Source organism: Lutra lutra, chromosome 8 (genome assembly GCF_902655055.1).
Source record: "Lutra lutra chromosome 8, mLutLut1.2, whole genome shotgun sequence".
Taxonomy (NCBI): domain Eukaryota; kingdom Metazoa; phylum Chordata; class Mammalia; order Carnivora; family Mustelidae; genus Lutra; species Lutra lutra.
Genome location: NC_062285.1, coordinates 21,187,673 through 21,201,412, shown reverse-complemented (window position 1 = coordinate 21,201,412; position 13,740 = coordinate 21,187,673). Strand labels below are relative to the sequence as shown.

General features: G+C 38.1%; 1 long non-coding RNA gene across 1 annotated transcript; it reads left to right on the top strand.

Annotated features, from left to right (window-relative positions):
* The first annotated feature begins 559 nt into the window (after positions 1-559).
* On the top strand, positions 560-13,735 carry LOC125107160 (uncharacterized). Its single transcript, XR_007129474.1, has 3 exons — positions 560-714; positions 13,119-13,252; positions 13,463-13,735. It is a non-coding gene; the product is annotated as an uncharacterized LOC125107160 (long non-coding RNA).
* Positions 13,736-13,740: the final 5 nt, after the last annotated feature.

Sequence of the window (13,740 nt, the reverse complement as noted above, 5' to 3'; positions counted from 1 at the left end):
ATTCTTTCATGGTCCAACTGACCAAGACATCACTGAATCAAGGGTTCATCTAAATTGTAAGGCAGTACACGAAGAGCAATAGGATTCCTTTTTCCATTAGTGGGCTGTATTATAATTTAGAAGGTAATTTTTGTTCACTAAATTGAGCTATGACCATTTATGACCAAAATGATAATACCCGGTTTTAAGGATTTAATTGGAGCAATGAAGTAAATTGTGAATTTCATGAGTTGTTAATTATGTGTATAAATGTAGCAGTAATTATGTTCATTCATTCATTCACTCACATTATAATAATATTCATATTCATAGCAGTATTCTTTGAGGTTTTACATGTGGCATGCTGTAGTCTGGGGGATATCATACTGAACAAGACAAAGTCCCCATTCTAATGCAGCTTGTAGTCTAGCGGAGTGAGATAAATGCTAAACAAGTAAACATATACATATACAAAATTTAAAATTTCAGCTTGCACAGGAAAAGCAAAAGTAAGCTAAGAACACTATAGGCAGACTTGTTTTATTTATTTCCTTTTTATTTTTAGTAGGCTGCATGCTTCACATGGGGCTCAAACTCGCTACCCTCGGATCAAGAATCACATCCTCTACTGACTGAGCTACCCAGGCACCCCCAGATCTGTTTCATATTAGGTGGTCATAGAAGGTCGGAAAAACCAGAATCATGATCTGAAGACAGGAGAGGACAAGCTTGCAGGTATGTGGAAGGACTTCTAGGTGGAAACATAGCAAGTGTCCAGGTGTTGAGGTGGAACATTCTGGGTATTGTCTGGGGGAAGAAACAAAGCCGGTGTGCTAGGGCAGAGTGGATGAGGAGGAGACTTCCATACAATGACTTCAAAATGTTGTGTGTGTGGGTGCAGGGTATGGAGGGTGTAGGACTTTTAGACCACTTTAGTGACTTTGGCTTTTACATAGGATGAGATAAGAATCCATTACAGGGTTTTCACCAGATGAGAGATATGCTTGGGTTTGCTTTAAAGGAATCACCCTGCGGTGTGGCAAATAAAGATGAGAAGAAAAAAGGGAAACTAGAGAGCGATTTTATGCAGAGACGGTAACTGTATCTTTGAGATAATGGAAGTGGTCAGAATCAGGATATATTTAGAAGGATAAATGATAGGTCTTCTGTTGGATTGAGCACGTAGTGTGACATTGAGAAGACAAGGATGACTGAGGCATCTGGTGTGAGCAAATGGGAAGATGAGATTGTCATTTAGTGAGATACAAAGTGTTCCAGGAGAAGCAGCTCTTTAATCCATTTTAAGTTAATTTTTTTTTTTTTTTTTTTTTTTTTTTAAGATTTTATTTATTTGTCAGAGAGAGAGGAGAGCGAGCGAGCACAGGCAGACAGAATGGCAGGCAGAGGCAGAGGGAGAAGCAGGCTCCCCGCCAAGCAAGGAGCCCAATGTGGGACTCGATCCCAGGACGCTGGGATCATGACCTGAGCCGAAGGCAGCTGCTTAACCAACTGAGCCACCCAGGCGTCCCTTAAGTTAATTTTTGAATACAGTATCAAGTAGGGGTCCAACTTTATTCTTTGGCATGTAGATACCCAGTTTTCCCAGCAATGCTTGTTGAAATGACTGCCCTTTCCTCACTGAATGTCCTGGAATCCTTGTCAAAATTATGTGAGCACTTATGGGAGGGTTTGCTTCTGGGCTCTCTCTTCTGTTGCACTAGAATAATGTCTGTCTTGATGACAGCACCAGAGCTTGGATCGCTATAGCATTGGTAGAAAGTGTTGAAATCAGCAAGTGTGAAACTTCTAAATTTGTTCCTTTTTTTCCCCCCAAAATTGTTTTGGCTGTTCAGGGTCCCTTGAGATGTTCAATGAATTTTAAGATGGAATTTTCTATTTCTGCAAAAAAAAAAAAAAAAAAAAAAAAGATGTCTTTGGGATTTTGATAGGGATTTTGTTGTGTATGTAGATCCTTTTGTGTAGTATTGATATCTTAATGATATTAAGTTTTCCAATCCATAAACATGAATGTCTTTCCATTTACTGGTGTCTTCTTTAATTCTTACAGCAACATCTTGTAGTTTTCATTCTTTTCCTCCTTGATGGATTTCTTACTATTTAATTCTTTTGTGATGCCATATTATTTTTTATTTTTAACTTTCTTCTCCAGATTTATTGATATATAATTGGGGGAGAGAGAATCTCTCAGGGAGAGCAGGGAGAGAGAATCTTCAAGTAGACTCCCTGCTGAGCATGGAGCCTGAGGCTGGGCTTGATGTCACGCCCATGAGATCATGACCTGAGTCAAAAGCAAACATACACTGTTGTGTATGTTTAAGGTGTACTAAGTGATGATTTGATAGATGTATATATTATGAAATGATTACTAGAATAAGGCTAGTTAAAACACAATTTGTTGCTATTTTAAGTGGAATGGGATTCTTTTTTAAAAAATTTTAATTTTTTTATTAACATATAATATATTATTAGCCCCAGGGGTACAGGTCTGTGAATCACCAGGTTTACACACTTCATAGCACTCACCATAGTACATATCTTCCCCAATGCTGGAATGGCATTCTTCACTTGATCTTAGCCAAAAGGCCGAGAAGCGATTGGAATGGCATTCTTAATTTCCTTTTTGGATTGCTCATTGTTACTGTATGGAAATGCAACTGAGTTTTGTTGAAACATTTTTTTCTCCCATATAATATCTCTAAAAATCCTGAAAAACTATTGTCCTGTAGAGCACAGTTCAGAAAATATTGTCCAAAGGGACATACTAATTTTTGTTGTTGCTGTTGTTGCAAAGTCTTTCTTTAAACGTATTTGCTTTTCCATATCATTTGGGGAACTTTGTTTATGTCACTTTTCACACTTATGATAAATCGTATTCTTATTTATTTTGAAGGAAAAGATTCTGGAGAATTTGAATAATGCCTGTAGTCAAATAAAAGGTGATTTATGCATCTATCAGAATCCCCATTTACCTTCATCTCATTAATTCAAAGGACAAAAGTTTAAATCTAAGTTCTACTGTATATGAATTATATGACTTTGAACATCTTGCTTCATGATTCTGAGCCTAAACTTTCTAATCTGTAAAACAGAATAACAATGCTAGAATTAGTTTTGTTCTAATCAAAGGACACACATATGTCTATTTTACTTAGGGACTGTTTTAAATTGGAAATGAAGAATGTGTATTGCCTTTAGACTCTGCTATTGGTTCTTTTTTTAAACTGAAGTATAGTTGACATACAATGTTATATTAGTTTCAGGTGTCCTACATAGTGACTGGGCAAATCCATTCATCATATAGTACTCACTACGGTAATTGTAGTTATCACCTTTCACCCTACAATGTCATTTCAGTATTATTGACTATATTCCTGTGCTATAATTTTTATACCTGAAACTATTTAATAACTGGAAGTTTGTATTCTTTAATCCCCTTCACCCATTTTGCCCATCCTTCCCCTCCCAGGCTCCTCTCCTCTGGCAACCAGGAGTTTATTCTCTACTTATAAGATTGTTTCTAGGTTTTTTTTTTTTTTTTTTTTTTTCAGTGTTCCAGGATTCATTGTTTATGCATCACACCCAGTGCTCCATTCAATATGTGCCCTCCTTAATTCCCACCACCAGGCTCACCTAGCCCCCCACACCCCTCCCCTCCAAAGCCTCAATCTGTTTCTCAGAGTCCTTTCTAGTTTTGCATGTGTGTGTTTGCTTGCTCATTTTTTTTTATTTTTAAGATTTTATTTATTATTTGAGAGAGAGAATGAGAGAGAGAGACAGCATGAGAGAGGGGGTGGGTCAGAGGGAGAAGCAGACTCCCTGCAGAGCAGGGAGCCTGATGTGGAACTCGATCCTGGGACTCCAAGATCATGACCTGAGCTGAAGGCAGTCGCCCAACCAACTGAGCCACCCAGGCACCCCTGCTCATTTTTTTGAAAGATTCTTTTTAAAAGATTTTTTTTTTGTTTTGTTTTGTTTTGAGAAAGAGACAGTAAGGGGAGGAGCAGGGAGAGAGAATCTTCAAGTAGACTCCCCGCTGAGTGTGGAGCCTGACACTGGGCTTGATTTCATGCCCACGAGATCATGACCTGATCAAAAGCAGGAATCAGGGTGCCTGGGTGGCTCAGTGGGTTAAAGCCTCTATCTTTGACTCAGGTCATGAACTCAGGGTCCTGGGATCGAGTCCCGCATCGGGCTCTGTGCTCAGCGGGGAGCCTGCTTCCCTCTCTCTCTGCCTGCCTCTCTGCCTACTTGTTATCTCTGTCTGTCAAATAAATAAATAAAAAAATCTTAAAAAAAAAAAAAGCAAGAGTCAGATGTTCAATGGACTGAGCCACCCAGGCATCCCTCCTTTGTTTTGTTTTTTAAATTTCACATGTAAGTAAAATCATATCGTATTTGCCTTTCTGTGTCTCACTTATTTCACTTAGTGTGATACTGTCTAGTTCCATCCATGTTGTCATGAATGGCAAGAGCTTATTCTTCTTTATGGCTGAGTAATATTCCATTATATAAATAGATCTATCTCACATCTTCCTAATCCATTCATTTATTGATGGACACTTAGGTTGCTTCCATATCTTGGCTATCGTAAATAATACTGCAGTAAGTGTAAGGGCACATCTATCTTTTCAAATTGGTGTTTTTGTTTTCTTTGGGTAAATACCCAGTAGCGGATTACTGGATTGTGTGGTATTTCTGTTTTTAATTTTTTGAGAAAACTCCATATTCTTTTTTACAGTGGCTGCACCAATTTACATTCCATCCAACAATCCTTGAGGATTCCCTTTTTACCACATCCTCACCAACATTTGTTATTTCTTGTCTTTTTGATTCTAACCATTCTGACAAGTGTGAGGTGATAAATCATCGTGGTCTTGATTTGCATTTCCCCAATGGTGAGTGATGTTGAATATCTTTTTATGTGTCTGTTGGCCTTCTGGATGTCTTCCTTGGAAAAATGTCTGTTCAGGTTCTCTGCTCTCTTCCTACTCAGACTTTTTTTTTTTTTTTTTTGATGTTAAATTGTATGAATTCCTTGTATATTTTGGATATTAACCCCTTATCAGATATATAATTTACAAATATCTCCTCCCATTCAGTTGGTTGCCTTTTTGTTTTGTGGGTGGTTTCCTTTGCTGTGCAAAAGCTTTTTGGTTTGTTATAGTCCCGATAGTTTATTTTTACTTTTGTTTCCCTTGCTTGAGGAGACATGCCCAGAAAAAAGCTGCTAAGGCTGATGTCCAAGAGATGACTGCTTATATATATATATTTTTAGGAGTTTTATGGTTTCAGCTTACATTTAGATTTTTATCCATTTTGAGTCTATTTTTGTGTATGGTATAATAAGGTAGTTCAGTTTCATTTTTTTGCATTGCTATTCAATCTTTATGTCCTACGTTATAATACTAGACTTAAAAAATTATTTCTTCATTCATGGAAAAGTGAGATACATGCGAATTATAAGGTCTAATAATATCATTAATTCATTTCTATTATTTAGGCTTGACGGTATTGCTAACCTTGTTAATTTCTCTGAAATGGTCTGACAGCTGACATTTGAAACACAAAAGGGGTGATACTTTCTGTGGTTGGGGAGTTGAATGAGACATTCCTAAGCATGATCGCTAAGAAACATTGTTTGAGCAAACCAGTAAGGAAGAAAGAATCAGAACCTTGGCTTGTTGATAGCAGCCTTCCCTTCTCTTCCTTATAAAACATTAACCATTTTTCTATAGCCCTATGCATTGTGTGAGAATAAACTCATTGTTAAGGATAAAACACCCCCGGTGCACTTGAAATCATTGACTACAGAGGCTTGAGTCGAGATTTTTTTCTCTTTCTCTTATTCAAACCTGTGGAACAGATTTACCCTGAAATACTGTAATTATTCTTTTCTTTAATCTCAGTTCTCTCAGGAAAGTTTAAGCTAACTTCTTATCACTAGCCTTAGAGGTGGCATTGCTATTATCTTCACGGTGATAACGTGCTTTCTGCCATACAGCATATGGTTGTAGTCATTTCCCTAAAGGGCTTATTTCCTAAGCAGAAAAGTCCATTCCCCTGTAAAATGCCTTAATGAGAAATACCAGTGGTGTGCAATTACTCATTCCTTGACTCTGGTTGGAGGCAGGAAGTAAAGATATTTTAGTTCCCTGAGAAGTATTATTGTTAGAGGTGGAATCAGCACTTGTATCTTTCTGGTGCCTTCCTTGTGTTTCTTATGGGTGCGCTGGTGTCTGGAGGCAGCTCTGCCTCTTGTTCAGGCTCAGTGAGAGGGCGGAATTCCCTAATTCCACACCATCGGTTCCTCGAACTCACCAAAGCCCTCAGTGCCAGCAGGCTTCAGTAATCATCAGTTGTGTCTCTGTCAAAACCACAAATGCTCAGGAACGTGCTCACCCTTTTTTTCTTTTATTTGTGTATTTGCTCAGCAACATCAGTAAGGCAATCCTGGAGACATAGAGATGAAAAAAATATATATAGTTTCTGACCTCAAGAAACCCTCAGTCTATTAAGGTGATAAATATATAATTCTATTATACTATGATTATGACTAGGGCACAGAGGAGGGACCTCTTATCCATGATGGGGAGGGAGAAGGTTGACTTGACATGAAACGGTAAGTGCAGTTTTCCTAATTTAAGGAGTGAAGTTTAGAATCCTAGGCATTGCAGATAGCTTACACAAAAGCACAGGGCAAAAGCACAAGGCAATTTTGGTGGTGGTGTTTGAGGATGAACATCACTCAGGTGGCTCCCCTTGAATGTGTGCTGTGAGTGGCCAGGCTGCTGCCCGATTTTGGTCAGTGAAAAAGTGGGTGCTTCCTGCAAACTTCCTGTAGCTGGATGCTCACGGAATTGAATGATGTTCTGGCACGGTGCCAGTGTCCAGGTCCACTTACAGAAAGGGGCTGGAATCCTACTCTTGATCCCCTTGCATGAATCTCCTGGAGTGATCAGACTTAACGATGATGACTCTCGTGGTTTCTGCATCGCCTGGTGGTCTACACGCCTTGTAGATTGTCAACATCTCACTGAGATGAGATCTTCTCACATGGTGTGGATGACTTACCCTTCCCCTGAGACTCATGGCCCTACTCTTACTCCCTGCACGCCTCCTTCTGTCTCCTCTTAGGTGAGTGTCCTCCTAAGTCCCACATAATGGCCAGCTGGCAGACATAGTCCCATACCTCAAGTTATATCTGGGTCTTCCCTGGATGGAGATTGTTCCAGAAATAAGTTATCATTTAAGACTTTATTTATTAAAGATTTTATTTATTTATTTGAAAGAGAGAGGGAGAGACAGAGAGGAGAGTGTGAGCAGGATAAGGGGCAGAGGGATAAGCAGGATCCCTGAGGAGCAGGGAGCCCAACAAGGGAGTCCCAGGACTGTGGGATCATGACCTGAGCCAAAGACAGACACTTAACTGACCCACCAAGGTGCCCCTCATTTCAGACTTCAGAGGGAGTTGAGGACTTAAAGGGATTATAAATGGTCAGTAGGAAAATAAAACAGAACAGTAGTGAAGAAGAGAAACCGAATGCTAAAAGTAGTAAAGTGGGGCAATGTTGATATATATTACTGAAATATATACAATCGAAATGATGGCTCCAAAGCCTTCTACGAAGGGATATGGATACACTGGTTGTTTGGAAAGGTAGATGGTAACTGTGGCTTAACAAATGTATTTTGCAATAACGATTAAAAAAAAAAATCTATCCTTTTTATAAACTCCACCATTAGGCCTCTCAATTACAAAAATACTCTTGTTGGTAGTGGCCATTTACCTTTTTGGTATAGTCTGAACACATTCTAGGAAACCAGGGCTCACCCCAATGTCCTGCCAGGCCTGGGGATCGGGCACATATGAAACCTAGAACTTCCAGGATCCCAATTCCCACATGGCTCATCTGCTCAACCCAACATGACCCACTTAATGGAAAGAAAAAAAAAGTCAGACACGCTAATCATTTGATAACAATACAGTAGAATTAGTCACAGTCTCACACCTATGGCAGGATTGGTAAAACTCGACCAGGTGAAATCCAGACCATTAGGAATTCCCTTTGGGACAATAAGACAGCTGTTAGGGCTCAAAGTTGCGCATTTGCTCTAATAGGTTCCTCTTGCCCCAGATACAAACATTGGGTAATCTACTCGAGAATTTTGTGCACTTTTTTATGAGTTTTCCCGCAGAGTTACCCCCCCCTTTTTTTTTTTTTTAAAGATTTTATTTATTTGTCAGAGAGGAGAGCGAGCGAGCACAGGCAGACAGAATGGCAGGCAGAGGCAGAGGGAGAAGCAGGCTCCCCGCCAAACAAGGAGCCCGATGTGGGACTTGATCCCAGGACGCTGGGATCATGACCTGAGCCGAAGGCAGCTGCTTAACCAACTGAGCCACCCAGGCGTCCCTACCCACCCCCTTTTTTGTCAGTTACAAGATGCTAATATGCTAATGTTGGCCTAGACAGGGATCATAAATATTCAAATCAATTCCATGTAGTGTTTGTTATGTGCTTGGCTGTAGCTCTAATAAAAGATGAGTAAAACACATTCTGATCCTCAGAGAAGCAGGCTAATTGCTTGGGAGGAATGCTAAAATGTAAACGTAAAATGCCTTATGTTTACATGGGAATTACACCTTGAAATACTGAAATGTGGGGAAATGCAGGACAAAGGACTCCAACGAGCATCCCAGATAAGAAATTTTAGTATTTATGTGTCCATAGCAGGTCAGGACACTGTGGCTTCATGGTAAGACAGGAAGTTTTTGTGAATGGACTGAGACTTCAGTGGCTTTAAAGAATGAATGGGAGCGTGGTAGATAGACTGGGGCTTGGGAAGACATTTTAAAAGGAGAAACACCGAGAGTCTCAGAGGTTGAAGGAAGGTAGTGAGGCTGTCTCTCCTTGGATGGCAGATGGGGAAAGATAACGCTGGCACATCATGTTATGGGCAAATTGTGGGAGGCGATGAAGATAAGATATTTGCTCTTTATTCTGGAGAAAACTGGAAATCACAATTATTTGAGCACAGCACTTGTGAGTAGGTACATTTATTTGCTAATTTCTTGAAAATAAGGAGGTGAAGAGGTACTAACTTCCAGTTGTAAAATAAATAAGTCTCAGGGGCTTGGGTGGCTCAGTCAGTTAAGCATTGGACTCTTGATCTCAGCTCAGGCCTTGATCTCAGGTTCATGAGTTCAAAGCCCCATGTTTGGCTCCATGGTTCTCGTGGAGCCAACTTAAAAAAAATTAAAAAATGAAAATAAAAAAATAAGTCATGGAGATATAATGTATACCAGGAGGCTATAGTCAATAATATCATATCACAATTTTTTTTCATTTTATTTTATTTTTTTTTCAGTGCTCCAAAATTCATTGTTTATGCACCACACCCCGTACTCCATGTAATATGTGCCTGTATTGCAAATTTGAAAGTTGCTAAGCAAGTAAATCCAAAGTGTCCCCATTACAAGGAAAAAAGATGTAACCTTGTACGATGGCAGATGGCAAATAGACTTAAATGTGGTGATCATTTTTCAATGTATACATACACTGAATCATTACATTGTACATATGATTCTAGTATAATGCCATATCTCGACTATACCACAATTTTAAAAAAGTATGTTAGACTTGGAGAACAGAGAAGGCAAGGAGAGAGGTTGATGGGATGATAAAGCAATCTGGGGAACATAAATATTCTTTATTAATTAAAGTTGTGACAGCAAGAACAGAAATGATCAGAAAAAAATAATAGCTAACACAGATCCACTAGGATGTGGCAAACACATTTCTAAGTCTTTTATTCTATTACTCATTTACTCCTTGCAGAAACTATGTGGTATGTACTATTATAATAATCCCCATTTTTATAGATGAGGAAACTGAACAAGAGGTCATGTAACCTTCTCATGGCACATAACAGCCTGGATCCCACCAGGCAACTTGACTACACAGTCTGTGCTCTTGGCTGCTAAATCCCATTGCCTTTGGGATGGGTAAAGGGGTATTTACGAAGAAATGTACATAGTATTTGGAAATTCTATATTGTATGTGAAGACAAGCAGCAACATCTCTGTCCCTTGGATAGCTTTTAGTAACATTCAACATGGCGTATCATTTGAGTTAAGGGTAGATAATGCATGTTTAAAATGGAATGATGGGAGATACATTTTTAAATGTCTTCCTTTGATTTGTCTTTCAAAGGGTAAAGATATCTTAAATCTGCTTATTCCAATGCCTCCAAAATGATAGACATTTATATTTTTTTAGATGTAAATGTGTTTTTTTGAGGTGTTTTTCAGAAACACAATTGAAAATGTAAATAGTTGATTCTTACTCTATGCAGAATGCAAATGAAGACTTCTATACATGTTAGGTTGATTTTGGGTTACGTAGCAAAACCCACACATTTCCCTTTATAAGGTGAGCAATTTGCCAAAAAGCTTTTGGGTAACTTACTAATTCAACAATAAATAGCCTGCCTTAGGATTTACTGTAATCTGAGGCCTCAGTCCTTATGTCTGAAGATAGAAAAAACCCATGGAGAAAAACGTTTTTTACGACTTCTCTGGCTCTTACTCTTTATTTAAGTGGTGCATTGTACTTCTAAAGCGAGGACAATCTCACACTTGACATCTGTTATTAAATATGTGGTTTGCACCTTCGTTGGGGGTACATTTTTAAGCTGTTTCATAAAAATGCTAACAATTTTATACTAATAACTAATCAAAAATAATGGAAATATAGGGCATTTTAATTAATGTCATATTTGATTGGACTTGTTCTGAGCTTAATGATGGAACAGATAAGATATTAAAGACCTCAAAATGAACATTTCATTGGTCTTGTCCAAACTATTTCTTTTAACTTGGTATTTAGTTTGAAACATATTTTATTTCAACAAGGAAGTACAGCAGGAATGTATTTATTTCTTTCCACATGAATGCGTTGACTTTAATTTTTAAAGAAAAACCAAAAATGGGACGCCTGGGTGACTCAGTTGGTTAAGCATCTGCCTTTGGCTCAGGTCACAATCCCAGGGTCCTGGGATCGAGTCTGACATCTGGCTCCCTGCTCAGCGGGGAGCCTGCTTCTCCCTTTCCTCTCCACTCCTGCTCTCTGTCACTATCTCTCTAAAATAAATAAATAAAATCTCGGAAAAAGGAGAAAAACAAAAAATGACCTTATTAATACGTAATGGAATATGATAGGTCTCATTTTTAAGAAAACTGAATTTTTCATTTGCTGTATTGAGATATTTGGACATGATGGACATTCCAGAGCAAAGGTTCAAGTTCTTTCATATATTTGTTGTTATTTGCAAGGGAGGACAAAGATATAAAAGACTTTTGATAAGAAAGGCTGGTCTTTCAGAAAAAAAGCCTTTTCTTTCCAGGACTTTTAAAAATTTGCTTTGGGAGCACCTGGGTGGCATAGTCAGTTGAGCGTCTGACTCTTGGTTTTGGCTCAGGTTGTTATCTCAGGGTCGTGGGATCCTGCCCTGCAAAGGGCTCCAGGCTGGGCAGGGAGTCCGCTTGAGATTCTCTCTCCTCACTCTGCCCTCCCCTGCATCCCTGCATTCTCTCCCTCCCCACCCCTGCTCTTTTTGTTTTGTTTTGTTTTGTAAGTTCTGTTGGTCATTTAAGTTTTGCTTATCTTACCTTATAGAGTCAAATTATTCCATTTCCCTGCAGGGTTACATGTTTTAATAAATCATTTGTAAAAGGTTTTATTTTCTGCGTGGAAGACTTCAGGGTCTCTATCACAGGCAGATAGAACAGGCAAGATGACCTTCAGAATTGCTTTGAGGTCAGATGCTAAACTGATTATTTGTAGAGTCTAAAGTCACTAGAATTACCTAGCATAAGGAAAGAAAGAAAAAACAAAACAAAAAATGTGTTTATTTCCAAATGGTATTCATTGTATATTTACTCAAACAATGATTTCTAGGATTTAAATAGAAGTATTTTGCAGAATAGATAATTTTGTGACACAGAAATAAAAACTGGCCCAGATTTAGAGGAACCAAAAAATAGTCTAAGTTGCTATATATATTGCTGACTTTCTAGTGATTGTAGATCTTAAGAATATAGTTCATTTCTGCATGTGCATAACATTAAATTATTAAATAGAAAAGTGCAAAAATTTAGCTATGACCTTATCGTCAAGGTTATATGGGGCTACATGACCTGGTGAGTATAAAGTGCATGAGAAGAGCAATAAGTTAGAATCAAAAAATAATATTTCTGATTATAAAAATAATATAAGTGCAATATAGATAATTTGAAGGTATAGAGACGTAGAAGAAAGAAAAAAAACTCTATAACATGCAACCTGGAAATAACTTTTGTTTACTCTGTTGTATTCCTTCCAGTATTCTTTATTTTCACATATGAATGCAACTGATTTGGATCATATTTAATTATTGTTTTATTTTCTTTGTGCATTTTTCATCTAATGTTCTATCAGAAGCATCTCATTAAAATTCTTTGAAAATTTAATTTTTAATAACAGAAAAAATCAAGATATAATTCATTTAATGAATCTGCTTGGATATTTAGTTTATTTCTACTTCATCCATGTTGCAAATAATGCATTAATAAACATCTTGATAAATCTTTATCATCGCTATCTTATTAATTCTGTAGAGTTGATTCATAGGACTGGAACTACTGGGTTATTTACTTATTTAATCATTTCTGCAACTAATATCCTTTGAAAACCATCTTTGGGCTATGAAACATTTTTTAGTATGTTGATACATATTATAACATTGCTATCTAGTGTGGTTATACCCATTTATTGGTGATTATTCCAATACCTCCCTCCTGGTATTTATGCCCTTGGATAGTCCCTTCCATAATGAATAGGGTTGACCTGGGTAAACCAATATGATATTATGGAAAGGAAGGTTAGTCAGAAAAGACATTGTGGTATCTGCCTTGCTCCCTCTTGGCTCACATGCTCTGAAGGAGCCAGGTGCCATGCCATGGGAACACTTAAGCAGCCCCAAGAAGAGGTTTTGTAGTGAGAAACTGATGCTCCATCCCAAGAGCCAGCAAGGACCGGAGACCTCTAGCCAGCAATTATATCAATGTGCCATCTCTCAAGCATCCTCTAGGCCCACCCAGCCTTTGGATGACTGCAACCCTGGCCAGCACCTTGATGACCACCTCCTGAGATCTCTTGAGCCAGAACTGCCAAGTAGCTAAGCCACTACTTGATGCTTGACCCTCAGAAACTGTGTAGGATAATAAGTATTTGTTGTTTCATTATATTTTAGGATATTTTGTTACACATCAATAGATAAGTAATACCCATGCCTACCAGCAGTTGGCATAGTCCTTGCTGACTTTGTCATTTTTGAGCTAATTGGGCAGAAAAATGTTATCTTTTTGTTTTATTTTAGTTAGTGATTTCCTTGTGATTAATCATATTTTTTTTTTCACTTCCAGTGGTGATTTATGTCTCTTCATGGATTTTAAAATGAGAGTTTCAGTTTTTTCCTTTAATTTCCATCAAGAACCAGTACAACAGTATAAAGGTACAAATAGGAACCACTAGAAAACCTCAGAAATGCATGATTCAAGGATTTTGCAAGATTAACAAAGGGTCAAGATTTAGACAAAAGCTAACTCCTAAAGATGCAGTTTAACATTTCTCCTGGTACCCTCTTGGATCATCAAAGCAGCTGTGGCAGATCATATATTCCAAAATGCCAGAACAATATTTC